Genomic DNA, 20,010 nt, shown 5'->3' on the forward strand with positions numbered 1-20,010 from the left:
AAATTTCTTAACTCCAACAAATTGTGTATCACAATACGAGAAATGATGAATGTTAAAAAAACCATCTTCAGCTGGTATTGCCATGTGCAGAGGATGAATGGATGAATTGGGGTCCACTAGAACGTAGAAAACAAGGAAGTGCAATAATGACTGAATAAATTGAATGAAAAATGTGAGCAATACAACGTCGACGAGAGATCTCAGATCAGGGCAGTAGGAGGAATGAGAGAAATGGAAGAAATTAGGCACCGCAAGGCGTAGGACGCTATAGAGCAGGTGAATATATATAATATTGTTTCTAAATCATCTTGATTTTAGGTGTCTTCTGTTATAAAATTGTTTTTTTCTTATTTTTGAAAGACAGATAAAAATTTGATGTTTCGACTACTTTTATTATTAAAGAATTTTATAATTATATATATATATATATATATATATATATATATATATATATATATATATATATATATATATATATATATATATATATATATCCTTGGGTTTTATTTTATCGTTCGCATTCTGATTAGGAGCATTACCAAAAGATTTATAATTGAAAATGATAAAAAATAATGAAAAAATGTGGTTTATTAACCGCATTACATAAACATAGACAAAATGAAAAACATGAATTTGATTATACCAAAATATCAAAGTTATAAAAAATCAAGGAAATGATCTTCATAAAACAAAATAAATTATCAGTTAATGATCAAGAAGACATAAGAAAATTGAGTGAAATATTTTCTAGTTTGACCAATCAAATTTTTATATATCGTTAAGTATCTAAGGTAGGTAAATTGATATCTAATTTTAACCCTCTCTATCAAATTATGACTTTTTGATATTAAAAAAAATACTTTGAACAAAAATTTTATTTCATATTTTATTTTATCGAATTCATATTTTTTTTCAAATTTTTCGAATCTAATTTTTCAATTACTTTTAATCAATTTTAATAATTATAAGTCTTTCCATAATGCTTCTAGTCAGAATATATAATACTTTTTAACATTCGGTGCCCATCTAACTTATTTACCAGATCTGGTACTTAGCAACTTTTTCTTCTCAAATTCAAAATTTTATTTGCAGAAAAGAGCTTTATTGCATAAGTTGACGCCTAGTTTGAGGAGAAAGACGGCAACTATTAGTTGAACAGGATTAAGCATTGTTGAAAAAGTTTATAGACTTAAAATTAAAAATGATCGTGGAAAAAATGACTTGTTTCTTTCTTAGGTCGGAAGCTTTTCTGACAATCCTCAGGTTGCATCCGAATTTAGGAGTAAAGGAACTACTAAAGAAGAGAAAAAAATTTCATTTTGGGAATTGACATGGAAGAAAAGAACAGTGCTAGTTTTCTGGAAAATAACTATTTGTAACAAAAGTGGTATACCAATTTGTAGTGAAAATCTGCTCCTCAATCAATATATTTTAGTGTGAGAAATTCCAATTAGTCAAAAAGTACGTAAAACGTTATAAAATATTTGAATAGTCTAAAAACAGTAAATAAAAATTAAATAGAATAAGAATAGATTGAAAAGTTATCAACATAAAAAAATTATGAAACAGTATTTAATAAGCATGAACAGTAGAAAACATGTATTCAATTATAAAAATACAATTGTTTGAACAAAACCAAATACCGAGAAACGAAAATTTTTAGAAATAGTTTATTCACCTAAAAATTAGTATTATTTCAATGATAAACAGAACAAAAACATTTCAAACAGGATTTTACATTCTACATCACAAATTTCATATTTGTGATATACTATTTAATTATTTCACTGCCACATCTACGCAGATTATAATTTCACAATAAGGACAAATTGATTTTGATTACACTCACACAATTACGTTTAAGTAAAATAACTCAAACATCGAAAGCGGATATTGAAGAGACGATGTGAAAAAGGACAAAATATTTATAATTACTGCCTCTTCCCCAGTGTTTTTTATTTTCTAAACTACGACAAACGATAATGGAAAAATAAATGGTTCTGAAAATAAAATGTACGTAATAAGTTACAAAAGTCAATGTCAATAAGTTAATATGATTGTAACTAAATAATAATTAATATTTAAGTATACGGTAACGTTAGAGTGATTCTAAGCACTACTCGAAAATTGAATGCAACCCAGGGAAAGTGTTAGCGTCTTCATAATTGGTTGAGTCAAACCCATAAACATTTTGATTGGCTGTTACGAATTCAAATACCTGAACACGATTTTGGTATAAGAATAGGTACTTTGCTTTCACCGCATGTTGTGGTGAATTGTACCTCACTCACATACAGTGGATAAAAATTTGGAAGTGCTATAGTGCATTACGTGATTGGATTTATCTATTAGTTTCCGTTTTACATTTTTTATTTGGTGAGTGAAATCTTTTTAATATAAAGGTAATTGATATGAAATAGAAATTAATCTAATTAAAAATAATTTCTATTATAAAAATATATGGCTAATCTATATTAAAACACCACTTTTAATTAAAAAAAAAAATATATTTAGATATAATTTTGTTTGTAGATTTTGGTTTTAGTTATTCTTGAGGGGAAAACCTGGACGGAACTTTCCATTTTAATATAGAATATGATAGAAATTATTTTTAGGGTAGAATGACTTTATAATAGTACAGTTTCTTTCTAAATAGCCCAATGTGTTAATTACCTATTTATTTATCATTAATTTCGCATATATTTCAGTTTGGTAAGAATATCAAACTTTCCTTGATTTTCGTTCCAAAATTCAACCACATTCTTTACTACTAGACAATTTTATTTCACTGTCCAAGCTTTATCCACATCTATACAGTTTTGTAGAAGTGATCTATCAGCAAAAAGTTTTTTGTGAAAGGTTTCCAATAATCATACATAATTTCAATAATGATGACCATGCCAATGGCTCATTTGGAACTTCAATTTCATGAATATGTGGATAAACTTATGACGATGATAAGCATATAAAAACAAGAATTTTCAATGAGGAAGGACACATTCACGTTTTCCAACGTTTATTTATCTAGGAGCAGAATTAACTAGAAGAAATATTAAGAAAAGTATTGAAAACAAATTTATAAAGGAGCTAAAAAATATAATTAATTGATAATAAAACAACTGTGAAGAAGAGTATCCTTTAGAAAGGGTGTTCAAGAAAAAATTTTGAAAAATTAAAATATGAATATGGCGAATACCAAGCAATGAAGATGCAACCAACTCTATACCATAACAAACATAGGTAAATTAGGATAGACATAAAATGATAACGTATGCAATATGGACAAAATTTTAGTTTTCCGAAAATCTGTCATACCCATGTCCAATCTATTCATCTAGATCTTACCATTTTGCTTAGTCAGTCTAAATCAGTTTTTCAACCAGCATTCACTTCTCCTGTTTAATATCCTCTGATTCTTTTCTTTCAAATATAAAATTTATTTTCCTATATTTGATTGAGTATCCACGTTTCATCTGCGTAGCTTATTATTGTTCTTATTCTTCCATTTTATTCAATATTCCTAGCTGCCTACTTCTTTCCCTCAAACTTGTTTCCATATTCTGTGTCTCGTTGAGGGTTTCCCACAAAACCGCATTAAGATATTCAGAGTTTGTGACTTGGTCTAATTTTTTATACTTATCTTTTGAGTTTTACCGGAAAAATGCTGTTTTATTTTCTATTGCTGCTTCATAAATTTAGTTTTCCCTTCTTTGACTGGAAGATTCACTGATATTATACTGCTTCTTTGAAATAATGAATAATGTTCAATTCTAGTATGCGGCTAATTAGTAATTAAAGTTGATATTGTTCTTCGATCTCGATATATTTTTAAAAAGTGTAAATCTTAAACATTTAATACTATAAAGAATTTTTGGAACTAAGTTGAATGATTTTGTTATTAGACTATTACTGACAATGAGAAAACATGTTAATGAAAAAATTGTTGCTTGTATAATATCATCTCAAGAGAAAAAACAGTCATTGATAATGACCAGATGATTGAAAACATTCTCAATCTTCCCTATAAACGATCTTTATTTTTTGTCAAACTTGATGCATTCTTTTCAGTTGCGACCTCTAAGGTAATCTACGGCAGATTCAACGCCATTCAATTAAAATTGTTTCGAGCAACTGCTTTTTTTTGCATATTTTGCCATATTTTCAATGAGATTGAGTTTTCAATGATTCGAAGAGAATCTCTCTTGCCTTCTAACGTTGCCATTTTCACTTCAACATACATTTTAAATATGTCTTTATAAAAATTCGCAATTGAATGAAATTCTGGTTTTAGTGTATCATTAGGAAAATATGTTTTCTTCATATGAAAATACGAATTTTTCCAATTATTGATCTAAGCTAGAGGATCTTACTTTGGAATGTATCAATAAACAATGAAGATTTCAAGACAAACAGCAAGTATGTAACTATCACGACTATTTGAAAAAGATATCTTGACAGGCGGAAGAACTTAGAAGTTATGAGAGTTTGAAATTATAGAATATTACATCGAAATAATTGTGGTGAGGTTCAGATATCATAGACACATCTAGGAGGAAAAAAAACAATTAATTTAATACATTTAACAAGAGATTATGAGGCAAATAATATCTAATTTTGATTCTATTGAATAAATTCAGATTATCATCAAATTATTTTTTTACAATCAAAGACAACGACGTCATTCCAAACAATTGCACAAAATTAACGTCACTCAGAAAGCATAACAGGAAATCACTATCAATAGAAAGAGAGGAAATAATTATTTGGCGTCCAAACTACCTCCGCGAAATGGCAAAATTTCAAGAAGCTAGAATATTTGTTATTTATGCGATACTAGAAATAAAAACCAAGGCTATTTTTATGGATGATATACAACTTGACATCTTACTATCACGCTTCTCTTAGTCTAAATCAAGCATATCATTATTTCTATTATTATCCAGTCAATAATTTAGCATATTTTGGAAGGTTTCGAAAGGTTCTCCTATCCCAAAAATCATATTAATGGTAATATAATATACATTATAATTGCTTTTATATCTACTTCCATCGTACCAATTAAGTTGATTATTATAGAGAAAGCAATTAAATAACAAATTGGAGGACATTTGAATCGATATGATATTTTGTTCACTAGCCAATAAAGTATTAGATCGAGTTGTAAATGAGATTTTCAATGGTATAAATAAGGGATGGGTAATGATAGCATTGTTGCTGCCGAAATATTCAAGGGCTTCTGATAAATAAACAGTTGTGAGGTATTTTCCTTTCATTGTATTATTTAGTTCTCTTGTTAATGAAAAATTATTTGACCGACCGTTTCCAATTTCTAGCGACTGACGTGGAATTATTGAGTATGGAAAAAATATTCTGTGAGGTATCGCAAGGTTGTGTTTGAGGTTTGAACTTAATAAATATCCGAATAAAAAATAATAGTGTTAAATAATGTTTTCCAGTATTTTTCTAGCAGATTGGCTGTTCTTGCGTTTACGATTGTAGCATCGGATGTAAAAATACTTCTCTAGAAACCTAAGTTGCAAAATATTTTTTATTCAATTATAATTACCACATCTGTTTTCCAAAATTTTCTTCAATCACCAAATAAATATTAGTTTCAAAGTTAAACATATACTACTCTGAGAATAAGGTTACTCACTTTTGTCTCCTCAATACATTTAAAAATTTCTTTCATATTCTCTCCACTTAGATAATGGAAATATGTGGAATTCACATTTACTGTTTCTGTCTGTATTTTTCCAATCGACAAGAATAACTATTACGAGGGCTGCTATTTGAGTTTTTGGATATGGCATCACTGATGTGAATATGACAAATTCGACAGTGTCAACATGAAGTTTGACATTTTCAATGGTTAACGAAATCAGAACATGTTGTTATACGAGTGTTGTTTGAAGATCGTTGAAAAATTCATCTTGGTTAAAAAATGGAATTAAATCGCAAACATTTTCATGCAATGATTATATAATTTTCGACGTAGATTAAACCAACAGCAGTGTGCCGATGAACTCATTTCAACTTTTGGTGATGAAGTACCAACTCGAGCCAACGTGTTTCACTGGTTTTTCGAATTCAATGATCGCAATTCACTACATGATGAATTTCGTGAAAGTCGTCCAAAATCAGCTGTTGTGTCCAAAAATATTGATGTTGTTCGTAAACTGATATTTTAAGGTTATCCTGTGACATACTGTTAGATTGAGATATACTGAGGCATTAATTCCACTTGCATACATTCAATATTTCATGAACATTTGGCTGCTGAAAATATTTATTCATGTTGAATACCGCATAATTTGACAATCGTTCAAATAGAGTTCATGTCGATTTGTGTAAAGAGATGCTGGAAAAATTCAATCACGGTGCCTCAAAAGACGTCTATAAGATTATGACAGGTGACGAATCATGGATCTCTATGCATATGAATCTGAAACTAAACAGCAATCGACCGAAATCCATTCAAAATTGCTGGCCCATGAAGCGCTTTGAAGCACATGGTGGCCTGTTTTTTCAGAATAAATGAATATGTTGCCACCGTTCGATTAAGGCAACGTAGATTGCTCACTTTTGATTGTGTACTAACAAATGTTAACCAGAATTATTAGAAAAAATGAGGGAAACCAATCGCAGAAAACGAGTCATTCTCCACTACCACACTCATACATCAGTTCAAACAAAATATTTTTGAATAGTCAAAACTTCGAATTGATGGATTATCCGCCGTACAGTTCTTATTTGGCACTCAATTATTTCTTCTTATTCCCGCAGATCAAAAATAAATTACGAGGTCAACGTTTTTGTACACTTGAAAAGACGGCTCATATGTTCAAAACACTTGTGTTGGAGGTACCTCAATCGGAATGAAAAAATGCTTCGAAAAGTGTATAAATGAAAACCAACCATATCCAATTTTAAATATTAGTTTTTATTTGTCTATCTCAAAACTTAAGTAGCAATCCTCATATGAATAATTTTGCATTCAATTATCACGTGTTTAATTATATTAAGAGCATGTTTTGAGGATAATTTGACCACATCGAGTGCTATGATCGATTCATTTGTTCTCACTATGTACTTGGTTCCCTGCCATCCGCACTATTTCCAAAAATTGTGAAGCTATCATGTATACGGATGATACAAAATTAAGGTTAATTTTTTAGACAACAAAGGAAAGTGTTTCAGACATAATCAATTAGGAATTATCGGAAAATATCAAATAGTCGGTCCCATATCTTTTAATTTTATATAGCCACAATTTTAAGACACTTAACATAACATGCTTATATGAATATATGAAACGGGAATATGTATATTGGAAGTCTGTATTCCCTTTGACATACACTGACCATAAGACATTGCATTAAACAGTGGAAAACTTGAAATGTAGCAGAGAAAGTTTCAAGGGAGGAGTCACAATGTGAAGTTAAAAATTGCGCCACGTATGAAATAACGCTATAAATCACGATAATAAGAAAGAAAAGCGCTCACGAGAATGATATTTTCTAGTGAATGCAATCTATTCAAGTTGAGACCTATAATAGCTACTCTGGCTTAAATGTTTTCATATAACTATAATGTAGCTGTTGAATTTCATTTTTATATTATTGGGATATATTTGAGATACGATTGTGGCTAATTATTTTCATCTGTAGCTTTTTACATATAATTCATCAAAACATTTTAGTAGTTGGTAGTTCAGTAGTTACATATTGCCAATTAATATCAACTGAACAAATTATTAAAATTTACTTCATATACTTTTTATGACACTTATATTAGCGTGATATGTATGTATCTATATAATGGAATATTTCAACTTATTTTTCGATATTTTCAACACGTCAGAATTCACTGGATATTTTGTGCCTTTGAAAAATTTGTTACATTATTATTGAACTGAATTTAATTACCCAATTTATAGGAATAGATAACTTCGAAATTTTGCATATATATCAAAAACTAACGAATAAATACTCATTAAGTAGTTTTGTTTCCTATTACGAAAAGATTTTCAGGTTTGAAGATTTCTTTCCAAAAACTTTGTCTGAGAATCTACTCTACCAATGACGCTGATCAATTAATAACTTCCCCCTTTTTATTACTTACTTGTTTTTCTCCAAACTTACCAAATTAAAAACATGTTTATAGAAAATTGACATGTATCATTGTCCATTATTTTAAGTTCTATTTGTTTCATAATGAACATAATTATACTGAATATTTCTCATATTTACGTTTAATGAGTCAACATTAGACCTCACACCTCATTTAATTTTCTTTCTAATTTGTTTATTGAATTATGAACACAATATTATAGTTGTTGACCTTGCAAAAAATATGAATATAATTATGAAACATATACAAAAATATTTTGAGAAGACCCGACTCACATATTTTTTTGTGTGGTTCACTGCCCAATTCATTCAAGTTTTCACTAAATATATAATTATTTCCTATAACATATGTTTCCGAACAAACGTTTTTCTGGTATCTATATTATAGTATTACAGAAATTTTCAACTTTTGTTAAAACACGACTTATTTATAAATGAAAATTTTAGTTACCCCCGGAGCTATATATAAAAGATTGCTAAGAATATCTCAAAATTATATATATTTACAGGACTTCAGGCTTTTATGGCTCATGACTTATAGGTCTCCGTCAGTTTTCACAATTCGTCTACACAGGTTGCGATTCTCTACTTTTGCGCTCCAATTCGGTTCTACCTCTCTAATATTCTTCAAAAATACATCCAACTATTTTTTCTTTGGTCTCCTACTTCTTCTTCTAACTCCTTCTTCAATGGCACTTTGTGCAAATATATTTCACGGCATCCTTTTAGTAAGCCTCAACCATCTTACTCTTTATACTTTTATGTATCTTGTTATTTATACAAATATTCCAGTTACTGGTTAGCTCTTCTTCTCCATAGTTATTCACCTGTTTTTATTCTCTCAAAAATGTCCCCCAACATGTTCCTTTCTCATATAATCAGTTTGGTTACTTCAAACTCCGTTAAAATCCATGTTTTACTTCCGTACTTATTTATGTATGTGAATATTGGGGTATTATATACACTGCGTCCCAAAAGATCTATTGTGTCCCTCTTTCTTGCTGCGATACTAAGGAACCTTCTGTTTACAGCTGATCTGTTAATGTCACTTCTTTCAAAAAGTCCAGAATGTGGGACAACTATACTTGCCATAGATCTTCGTCTTACATTTAATACGCTACCAGGTAGTGCTGTGGAATTTCATATGTAACTGTTGAACGTTTTAATGTTCGGTATATTCTAATTTTGGCTGCTCTAGATCACTCATTTGATTTTATTATTTTACTTAATGATACAATGGCTTTACTTCCTTTGGCTATTCTCTTATGCATTTCTGATCGCTCTTCATTTTTATTTGACAGTGCTGCTTTCAGTTATTCGAATTTACTTTTTCTATCTTATATTTTTTGTCCCTTTCCGCTCTAATCTCTATTTGTTCCCTTCTTCAAATCATATTTTGTCTTAACACTTTTTTTTTCTTGGTTTATCCTTCCCTAATAGTTATAAATGAGCCCCGTTGTTTGTAACTTGATATCTCGTAAAATTTCTCCCAACACCAAATTAGAAACCACCAAGTTTATCTGATACAAATCCATCAGTCGTTACTTTACTGTGTGATTTTTCGAATATCAACTTGACTAAATTTTTTGGTATTCCTAGCAGATTAAAGGCAGCCTACAATTTATTTCTATTGACTGTGTCATAAGCCTGCGCGAAATGTATAAACATAATATGAAGGTCTAGATTTCCGTCAAAGTTGATCGTCTTGAGGGTAAATATCTGATTCGTTGTTCCTCTTCCTGTTACTCTCAGGCATTTGTTCTTCATTCTAAATTTTGTCTAATATTCTACATATTCTTTTCTGTCTATTTTCCCCGCAGTATTTGATAATTTCTGCTGGAATCCCATTCTCTCCTGCATTCTAATGGATTTTCAAATTTTTTGTTGGTTCTAGGATTTCCTTCTCACTTGGTTCCTCCACGAGAACCTCATTTTTTATTTCGTCTCCTATATCTTCTTCCTTTTTCAGACTTCTTCTTGTTCATTTAATACTTTCTCAAAGTATTGAGCCCATCTTTTATTTTTTTCATGAGGATCTATTGGCAGCGTTCCCTGTTATGAGATACTTGGTAAGTGTTCTCTATTGATTTTTTGTTCTCTGGGTGAAAATTTCTCAACTCTTTGTTTCTGGAGTGTTCTTCAATATTTTGTAGTTTTGGTCATGCATATTCTCTTTTTATGCCTGAGTATCTTTTTAGTGTTCTTTATGATTTCTCAATATTTTCTCTTAGCTGCTGTCGAGTCAAAATTATAGGTGCCATTAGTTGCGTATTACTTGTAAATTAGGCTTCTCTTTAATAGTGACATCCTGAACATAGAATCAACTCTCAGGAACTTCTCATTGGAGTTTACTTTTTTTTACTTTACTTTTTTACCCGCGACTACTTACTGGATATTTTGCTATCCAAAATAATGAGATGAAGGGGTCAAACATGAAATTTTCGTAGTGTCGATTATACTAGTTTTTAAAAAAATGGACGGCTGCACGTGCTCACATGTTTGCACGAGAAGCGTTTGATTTCTAATAATTTCGTTTTCTAATATCATTTGTAAGTTGTTTTTTTTTATTTGTTATATATTTCTATTATATTTCTATATACAATATAATTACAGAAAAGAATATATAAACCCTTTTAGTTCCTTATGTTGCTCTCTCAGATAATAGTAGCAATGTGCTTAAAATTCATTTTTTTATGAATTTTAAAATGATCACGAATTGAAAACATTTCATATAACAATAATAGCGATCGTATATTTTCACAGTTTGCTTAGTTCGACTAAGTAGGTCAACGAAAGTCTTCTGTTTCTTAATTGAGATTCTTATGTAACGAACAGCCATATATCTATTCGTTCGTAGCAGAAACTAGTAGTGGCGAAATATAGCATTAAAAACATCAAAAATATTAATAACCAGGATGTGTAACCAAATTGCAGCGTGTATTAGTCATAATTCATATGTAATATATTTTAATTACTTTGAATTAATACAATTTGATATTGGTTATAATCATAGGTTTTGAAGAAATGTTAATCCTCTATCTGGGAAATGCGTCCTGCATCATTTTCTAATGTATTTCTTTACGAAATACATATAAATATATATATATATATATATATATATATATATATATATATATATATATATATATATATATATATATATAACTTTAAAGCAATTCCCAATTGAACAAGTATAGAGGAGACCCTCATTGTAGATCAACCAACTAAAGTAGCTTTTACCAAATAGCACAATATTTACTTGGAACAGAAGTAAATATTTCATTGGCAGAACAGCTCGAAGTTAGTAGGGTTTTATTGAGAATATATTCCTCCTAAACGCTGAGCTCAAACACCACAGATAGAATATACGAGTATACGTCCAACACATAGTCATCTACTAACAACAAACAGCGTTTTGCTTTTAATTTGAAGCTTAATTTTTAACATTTCCTAGTCCGATATATGAAAACTAAAATAATAGTTTTAATAAGCTATTACAAATTAGAAGTTTTGCTATGTAATCGGATTAATTTTATTTAAGTTATGCAGTGACAGAGATGAGATAAGGTAAGTTTTGCAACATGAACCAAATCAAGCGTTTGGATTTTTGGATCAATATCTTTGGGTTCTGGTGTTCTTGGTTCACAAAAGTCTTCGAACTCATCGAAAGTACCTGACCTAACACCTGATTGACTTATGCAAGACATCCTTATCAGATAAGTTCAATAAGCAATTCTGCTTAATGCCCATTGGAATAATCTGAGCAGTTTACCTTTCCACTTTTTCTTTGGATTATAATGAAGCTCCCCACATATTGCAGCATTTCCATTATTGTGTTTGGTACATAGAACTGGAAACGAGTGAAATAATCCAAATGGGTTTAAAAAACAAGACAATTATTTTCGAAGATAATAATAGTTATTTCAAAATATCTAAATACTTGTTGGGATCGGTAATCGTTGGATGCTTTTTTTTAATATATTTTTGATTCTACAAAAACTTTGTCTAGAGGTAGAGACGAATGCCTGGTATCGCAAAAAAGTCAATAATGAGTATGTTAGATGATACATTTTGAGGTAAAAAATATGATAACGTGTCAATGGGTTTTGGTTCTGACCCCCACATCTATTAGGCCAAAGTCTTATTAGTGAAAGGTCTGTTTTATAAGAATGCTTGGATGTTTACAACACTTTGGCTTTGGCAAAAGTCTCAAAAATAGTACTTGGTTACTACGAGGTCTTCGTTCAAAATAAATTTATTAGTAATATAAAATTCATTTTTCAGTCTGGAAAACGACTACTGGCTTATAACCTTACACGGTTGAAGCATCAAAAAATGGTTTCTCTTTCTCTTGCGCATTGTTTTCTAAGGTCGCAAGCAAAATTTATGTGATTCTTTCTTAGATATTATTTTCTTCTTTGCTCTATACAAATTTTATTGCAGGATAACTTCCTACAAAATAAAATTAGAACTCAAGCAGGTAGAAACAGAAATCTGCTATTTCACATAGGAGTTCTGAAAAAAAAATGTTGATTTTCCACTAATAATCACTCAAACTTTCTTTTAACTAATTCGTCGTAAACACGTATTTAGATAAGCATCGACAAATTTGAATCCGCTCTGGTTTGTCTGTCTGGTAATATAGCCGCGTGGGTGATATTGTGTATGTCATAACTGTATTGAAACATGAATATAAAGCTTCACTCAAAGTTGAGAAAAAGTGCCAAAGAGACATACAAAATATATCTATGGCGATATCCAGTAACTCTAATACAGTTTATATGGAAACTTCGCTCTAAAAACAGAATCAATTTCAATGGAAGAAACTAGTAGGTTTTGCTTTGCTGGTAAAGGATGTACAATAATGATATGTGAATGTTACGTCTTCAAACTTGGAATATATGCGGTATAAATTGTGTACTGATACTCGATGAAGTTTGCCACTTATATTTTAAATTAGGATATCAACGAAATGATTAATTCTTCCCAATAATTTGAGTAAATTGTTGAAATAAATTGTTTTCAGTTGCCATGACATACTCGACCGCAATGTTTTCGTGGGATATAATTATTTTTTGGACACTAATTCATTGAACAAGTACACATTCGGCCATTATGTATCAAAATAAAGATTTAAAACTTAATATAATCCTTCTGCTAATATAAAAGTTGCCGCGTATAATAGTTAACAGATCTTGCACACCATAATAACCCAAAAAGACAATTGTGAATGAAATTACAGGAAATTTTTTCTACTGGTTTTGCTCGTGTTACAGTTCATGTTCTATTCTAGTTCCATTTGAATTAACTCCCCCTCTACTTAATGTCTTCCTCGTTCGGTGCTCTGGTATATCATTGTGTAGCTAAAACAAATGTCATCTTTGGGTTTTTGACCATAAAAACAAATCCTGTTATTATGTAATCGGTTTTTTCTAATCGCTGCAAAGTCCATTCGTCATCTTTTTTATTTTTTATTGCTTTTATTTAAATAACAACTTAAAAATTTTGGTAACATACATATTATTTGTAAGCAATTTTTTCATTATAATTATGTTTTGTTATATTTTATGATGACAATCAAGTACTTTAATTTCATTTCATTATTTGTATAAAATTGCGTCAGTCTCTTTGAGGTGTATATATTAAATAAAGAATAGCAAAAAATTATTAAATTATTGAGAATATTATAATGAGTCACCATTATCTCTACACGTGACAAAATTATCTTCATTATTATGTGAACTATTTGTAGATTTTTTGGTTTATGTAATACTCTCCATTTGCCCTGGAATTAATCTCCTTAAGAATCTTGTAGATTTCAGATATCCATGTAAAATCGAGCTATTATTTTTCGGCTTAAAGTTGATGGCTATGTGGTATTCAACTGCATGAAATTGCTAAAGATTATCAGCACCAACTTGCAGATGAAGGATAGATGAATTTTTGTATTTTTGTCAAACTAGATTATGTATTCAATTGTTTTCATATTTCTCGTCAATTGATAGAATACTAAATATACTGGCACACATAGAGTATTTTTCTCACCCTACCGATGATAATAAACGAGATCGTTAAGGATGGAGTCTGGTATCTAAAACAGATCTCCATCCGTTCACTTCTATTATATCCAGGTCTGCCACCACATATCTATCTGATGTGAATCATATTTGGTCTCTCCCTCTTCCCATAGGTGTAAACTTTTGCATTAAAATGTGATAGGATATTCTGTATTCCTCCGTCTTCTGCACGTAACCAAACTAACTCAACCTATATGACTTTAATTTCAATTTCACAATGTGTTCCCCAATTGATCATATCATTGATGATTATATGGTGTGCGTAAATTTGTTTCGTTCATCCCAATGTGTCCACCTTTGTTATCACTTTTCTCTCAAATTATCTGATGTTCTCTTCATATATTTTGGATAAGTTCATTTTCTACCGTTATATGTTTCGATGATTTTCTTATCCAGAATGTGTCTTCTATTCTTAACATATTCTCTCTAACGTCATCAAATCATTTAAACCTTTTATCTCTTTTAAATAGTTCACCATACATATTCAGAAGAATTACAGTATGTCTTCTTTTTACCATCGCTGATGATTTCATATATTATCATTCAAATCATTTCCAGTTATATTCTTATAATTTTCAATTCTGTATAATCCAACCAATAATATTGTTGTTGTTTGATATTAAATCAAAATAGGCGAAAGTACATATTTGTCTAGACCTTGCACAATTGGTCCTCTTCGGTAAATATACTTTAGTGCAATTAAAAAAGTGGTCCAGACAAGACGTCACCTCATTTTTCTTCGACATTGATACAAAAACGTGACATTCTCTGTTGTCTATATTCATTTTGATTTTGTATCTTTGCATATCCACCATGGCCATATTTATTAACTTCGAAAGTATTTCTAGTTCCTCCGCTGCAGACTTTTACTGTCTATGCTGTATATTGTTGAAACTTGTTTAAAGTCTATATAAAGCTCTTCTGATATTCACTGATTTTTTTCTTATCTTTTATTCTACTATTGATGATGGATGTCTTGATATTCTGAGATGTACTCGAACTGAGTTGGCAAATCTCTAGTGCCTAAAAAGGATATGGAGTAAGTTTCGGAAAATATAGGACTGAATCAAAGATAGAGGAAAGATACAACAGCACACGTTGTCAATACTCACAATATTAAATATTGATAGAATGATAATGTATGTTTCTGTATATTAGGGTACCATATACACCGCGTTACAAAGTAAGCGATATAATTGTTAAAATTTATCATTTAGAATCAGTATTTTTTTTGATGTAATAAAGTTCAGATGGGAGAGGTTTTCCAGCTCTGAAAGAGCTACATAAACTGGGTTAGTGTTTGTAGCAGTCATTTTCATTTTATAGAGATCATCTTTGGTTTTCTGTCTACTGATAAAGTTTCTCAAAGAATGAAGTGTGAAACTGTCAATTGTCAAAAGTGTAATTTAATTTTTAAAGGGCTTTAAAATTTATTATCGTATACTTCTATTGTTCTTTGGTATATTTTCCTTCAAGATTTTATGAGATATATTTATAACTAAATCTCTTTTTCCTATTATAATATATTTTCAACTTATTTCCATCAGTTTTTTTTAAGTTTTTTATTTGGTAGTTGTCTTCGCTAAAATTCGATCTGTTTAAATGTTTCATTATACAGGACTATGCGTGTGAATATTATAAAAATTAAAATATTTGTTAGAAAATTTCCTTATGTAACTGTTGAATAATTCCTGGTTACAAGTTTGACGAGGTTTTGTTGCATAAATATGGAAGACGATCAATTTTTAAACCATAATATAATTATAAGAAATCTCAACTTTTGGCATTAACTAACCTCTTCAATTTATGGTAATTATATCTGTTGTAATATTAATATGAAAAATTTCTTACCTAACACAGTCAAAATAATTTTGATTTCGTGATACATCACATTCGTTTTTGGATCTGCAAAATTTCTTAAGAATACTCTCAAAATTAACAAACAAAACCTTGAACTCCTTTAATATTTTCGGTGCGTATATTTTTACTACTACTTTGGATAATTTCTAAATTTCATTACACAGACATGATAATGACACCGTTTATTCGTCAGGTATAAGCTTCATTTTACTGTTTACAATTAATAGATTGATATATTTATATAGCATAATTTCTACTAAAACCTACAGTTACTTTTCCAACTCGGCAGTATTCGAAACATTCAGAAAAGAATTTATAAAAAAACTTAGCAGATAAATGAGGAAGCAGAAACAAGAGGACTAAGCATCAACCAAGGTTAAATTAAAAATATGAAAATCGAAGGCTGAGATATCGAAAATGGAATGAAAATTAAAATATATGTATTTTTCATTTAACAAATTAGTATAATAAAAACCTTGGAGCATTGGCTAATAGGAAAAACGAAAAGGAGTATAGAGATAAATGAGAAAATTGAAGCAGATAATAAACTATACTGAAAATAACAGCTATTTTAGAAATATAGGGATCTTGGTAAAAACACTAGAATAATCATTTACAAGCAATAATAAGGTCAACATTAACTAGTGCAGAAGAAGTATTGAGGTTAACACAAAAAGACATAGGAAAACCAAAAATAGTGGAAGAATCTCATGATCAAAACAAATCTACAATAAAATGAATATTAAACACTTCTGAACAACGAAATGGGGAACCAGAGAAAAGGAAACAACATAACTTCATATAGAAAATAGAGTACATTCGCAAAAACTTTTGTGCACGCGTCAGTGACAAGTCTCAACAAGCTGTACTCTTAGTTTCAACCACAAAACATACCCGAAGAAGAAATGCAGACTTAGTTGTTATTCAGTAGAAACAACATGGCGGATTTTCGATGCCAGTGCCCTCGATGGTAGGTGATAGAACTACTCTATTTTCGCGGTTCATTGAAATTTACAAAATTTTCATCCAGTTTCGATTTCGTAGCTTCCTGAATTTACAATCAAAAATATTTCAATACTGGGACACATTTACTCACAAAATAATATTTACATAAATTTTCAACTAAGTCCAGGAAAATTAGTAGACGTGATACAACATAGCTTTTAAAACGGAAACTGAAAAAAATACATATTTTTATACAAAATGAGATTTGTGATGTAAAAACATACTACATAGAAATAAAACAGTAATTCAGTGGAACATTAATTTCACACATCATCTTCAATGTCTTTAACGGCTCTTTGTTATTCTTCAAACTGTTTTTAATTTTGATATTTGACTGCTATATTCCGATGGACTTGATACTTGACTTCTCATTGAATATGTTCTGTGGTTTCATTATAGTAGAGCTCGAACGACCATTCATTCAAGTTGTTTTGGAAAATGTCACAAATTGAGCTTCGCGCTCTAATGAAACTTTGGACTAAAGAACGATTAAACACAAACACACATCGAAACCAGAATAGAAGGCTGTTTATGTTTACTTGTGTCCATCATATTGAACAATTGAAAATTATTTCGCTGGTGTGGAGAATGATTAAAAGATGACCCTCGTCCCGGAGATCATCCTATGACGATAACGTTGTGACCGATTTTTAGAGCGGCAAAATCAGCAAAGTTGTGCAAGAAGACTAAGATAGTTCTTGCATTCATGTATATAAATTCATAAGGTACATTAAAGATAAGATAAAATCATTGAAATTCATATTCATCCATTTACAGTAAACGTGAGTAAACACAAATTTTATATATTCTATTCATCTCTACTATATAAAATGGACTTGTCTTTTAAGAAATTGAATACCTTTTTTTGAATGCATCATTATAACCTCTTATAATGTTGAGAAGAGATAATGATCAACAACAATTATTTAGGTTCTATCCATTGTGACCTCCACTGACAGCTGTTATTATTGAAAATATTGAATAGAGTAGAAAACTCTAGCAATGTGTTTCCAAAAATTATCCAAGAAAATTTTAAATCAACAGAAACTAGAAAAATAATAGAATAGAAAACCCAAGCAATGTGTTTCCAATAATTCTCCAAGGAAATTACCAATCGACGAAAACTTAAAAATAATATAATATTTCCTGAAAAAAATGACCTTCACTCAGTTTTTGAATGGTTTTCAATTACTCCCAATTTTAGTTAGTAACTTGTTCTTGTATACTGGTATAGTTTTAAAAGTCAATATTATTTAAAAAATTTATGTGAATAATTACATCTAAATAGAACAAATATGTCTGAGGTCTCACACTCATCATTTATGTACGACTTATTAAAGTGGTTTTTCTGATACATGTAATTACTAGACATCCCCACAATACCTACTGGAATTCAGTGTAAATTGAACATTGCATGAAATTTTACGTTTTAGATAAACTTTGGTAATTTTGAAGACAATATTTTCATATTTGCAAACACATCACAGTTACTAAACTTCCAGTCAACTCAATTTCATTGTCACATATAATATGACACACCACAGGACTTGGTTATGATTTAACAATGAATTTGGTAGATATACAAGAACAAAATTAGATAGGGGTTAGATGGTAAAATTTTGGAAGCGCCTATAATTATATACTAAAAATGGCTCTAATAATATGCAGAAACTTTACAAGGAAAAATTTAGGCGAAAATCCAAGTTTCCAATCCATCGTTTCAAGTTTCTCAAAAAGTCAGAAAATGTCTTAAAACTGTACTGATACGCTTCAGAAAACCTAAACGTTTGCCTCTGAATATGCCAAAGACGCAGAGATGCCTTTGGAAGCAATTTTCGGCATTCTGTGGACAAATACTTCTTTCGAATGCCTAAAACTCTCAATTAAAAGCGAGCTAATGTCGTCGATTATAGAAAGAAAAATGTGGGAACGATTTGGTGGATGTACACAGCTATCATAAAAAATACAGAGTTATTGCTTGAAGTAGCAGGAAAAACAATACACAACCAAGTGTATAAAAGGAGCAATATAAACATGTCTTACAGCGAATATAAATAAATATAAAGTAATTCAAAAGAATCATACATGTGCATGTAGTGGTGGAAAGTATATCAGAAAGAATAAGACCTCTCGTATCTAGTGATTGAACGGGAATCCTTGAGTATTTAATAGTTTTGGATGAAAATTTCTACACCAATTCAATATACAATATAGTAACGTTGTTGGGTGGGATTAATACACCTTCCTCTATTTCATAAAACAGCTGTATGTTGTCAAGGTAATTATCTACCATGCGAAGTAAGTGAGGGGATATATTGTATTTATCTCTTAGGGGCTTCACCATATTCTCTCATCATTCAAAGCATTCCTTACATCGATGGTTGCAAGAAAGATAATCTCCTTCGATGGTGATTCTTCTCTTGTTTTGTCTGAAACGTTTATTTTAATAGTTGAACCGCATCGGCAGTTGATTTGCTCTTTCGAAAACCAAATTGCTTATCGCATGGGTCGCCACTAGCCTTTAATGTTTGAAGCCTCGGTCTCATAAGTTTTTCTAGCACCTTTCTCCCAGTGTCTAGCATACACAATAGCCGATTTCCTGATGCACTGTTTGGGCCTTTTTTTCCTTTAGCTATAAAAACTAGTTCGCTCCTTTTCCGTATCAATTAATTAATACACCATTAATAGATAGATAAAGAATGTCATTAAGTGGTATATAGACAGAGAACAAAGAAAAGAGAGTAGGGGCCTGGAAATAAACGCTTAGGATAAATATCAAGAGTATTCAAATCTTTGCCCTCTTGTAGAATCAGTTCCAACATTATTGCAAATGCTTAGACATACTTAACGAACTAGGCAAAAATACCGTAGTTTTGGATTCCAGGACATATGGGAGTTAAGGAAAAAATAAAAATGAGAAAACTCATGGAGTAGCA

At 30.2% G+C, this 20,010-nt stretch overlaps 1 protein-coding gene across 1 annotated transcript in view; it reads left to right on the plus strand.

Moving 5' to 3' along the window:
* The first annotated feature begins 2,080 nt into the window (after nt 1–2,080).
* Nucleotides 2,081–20,010, plus strand: part of LOC130448169 (alpha-tocopherol transfer protein-like) — a 38,857-nt gene continuing 20,927 nt past the window's right edge. The window contains exon 1 of the mRNA XM_056785415.1: nt 2,081–2,376. The gene's annotated coding sequence lies outside the window, so the exon portion shown is untranslated. The remainder of the gene's footprint in view (nt 2,377–20,010) is intronic.

Source organism: Diorhabda sublineata, chromosome 8 (genome assembly GCF_026230105.1).
Source record: "Diorhabda sublineata isolate icDioSubl1.1 chromosome 8, icDioSubl1.1, whole genome shotgun sequence".
Taxonomy (NCBI): domain Eukaryota; kingdom Metazoa; phylum Arthropoda; class Insecta; order Coleoptera; family Chrysomelidae; genus Diorhabda; species Diorhabda sublineata.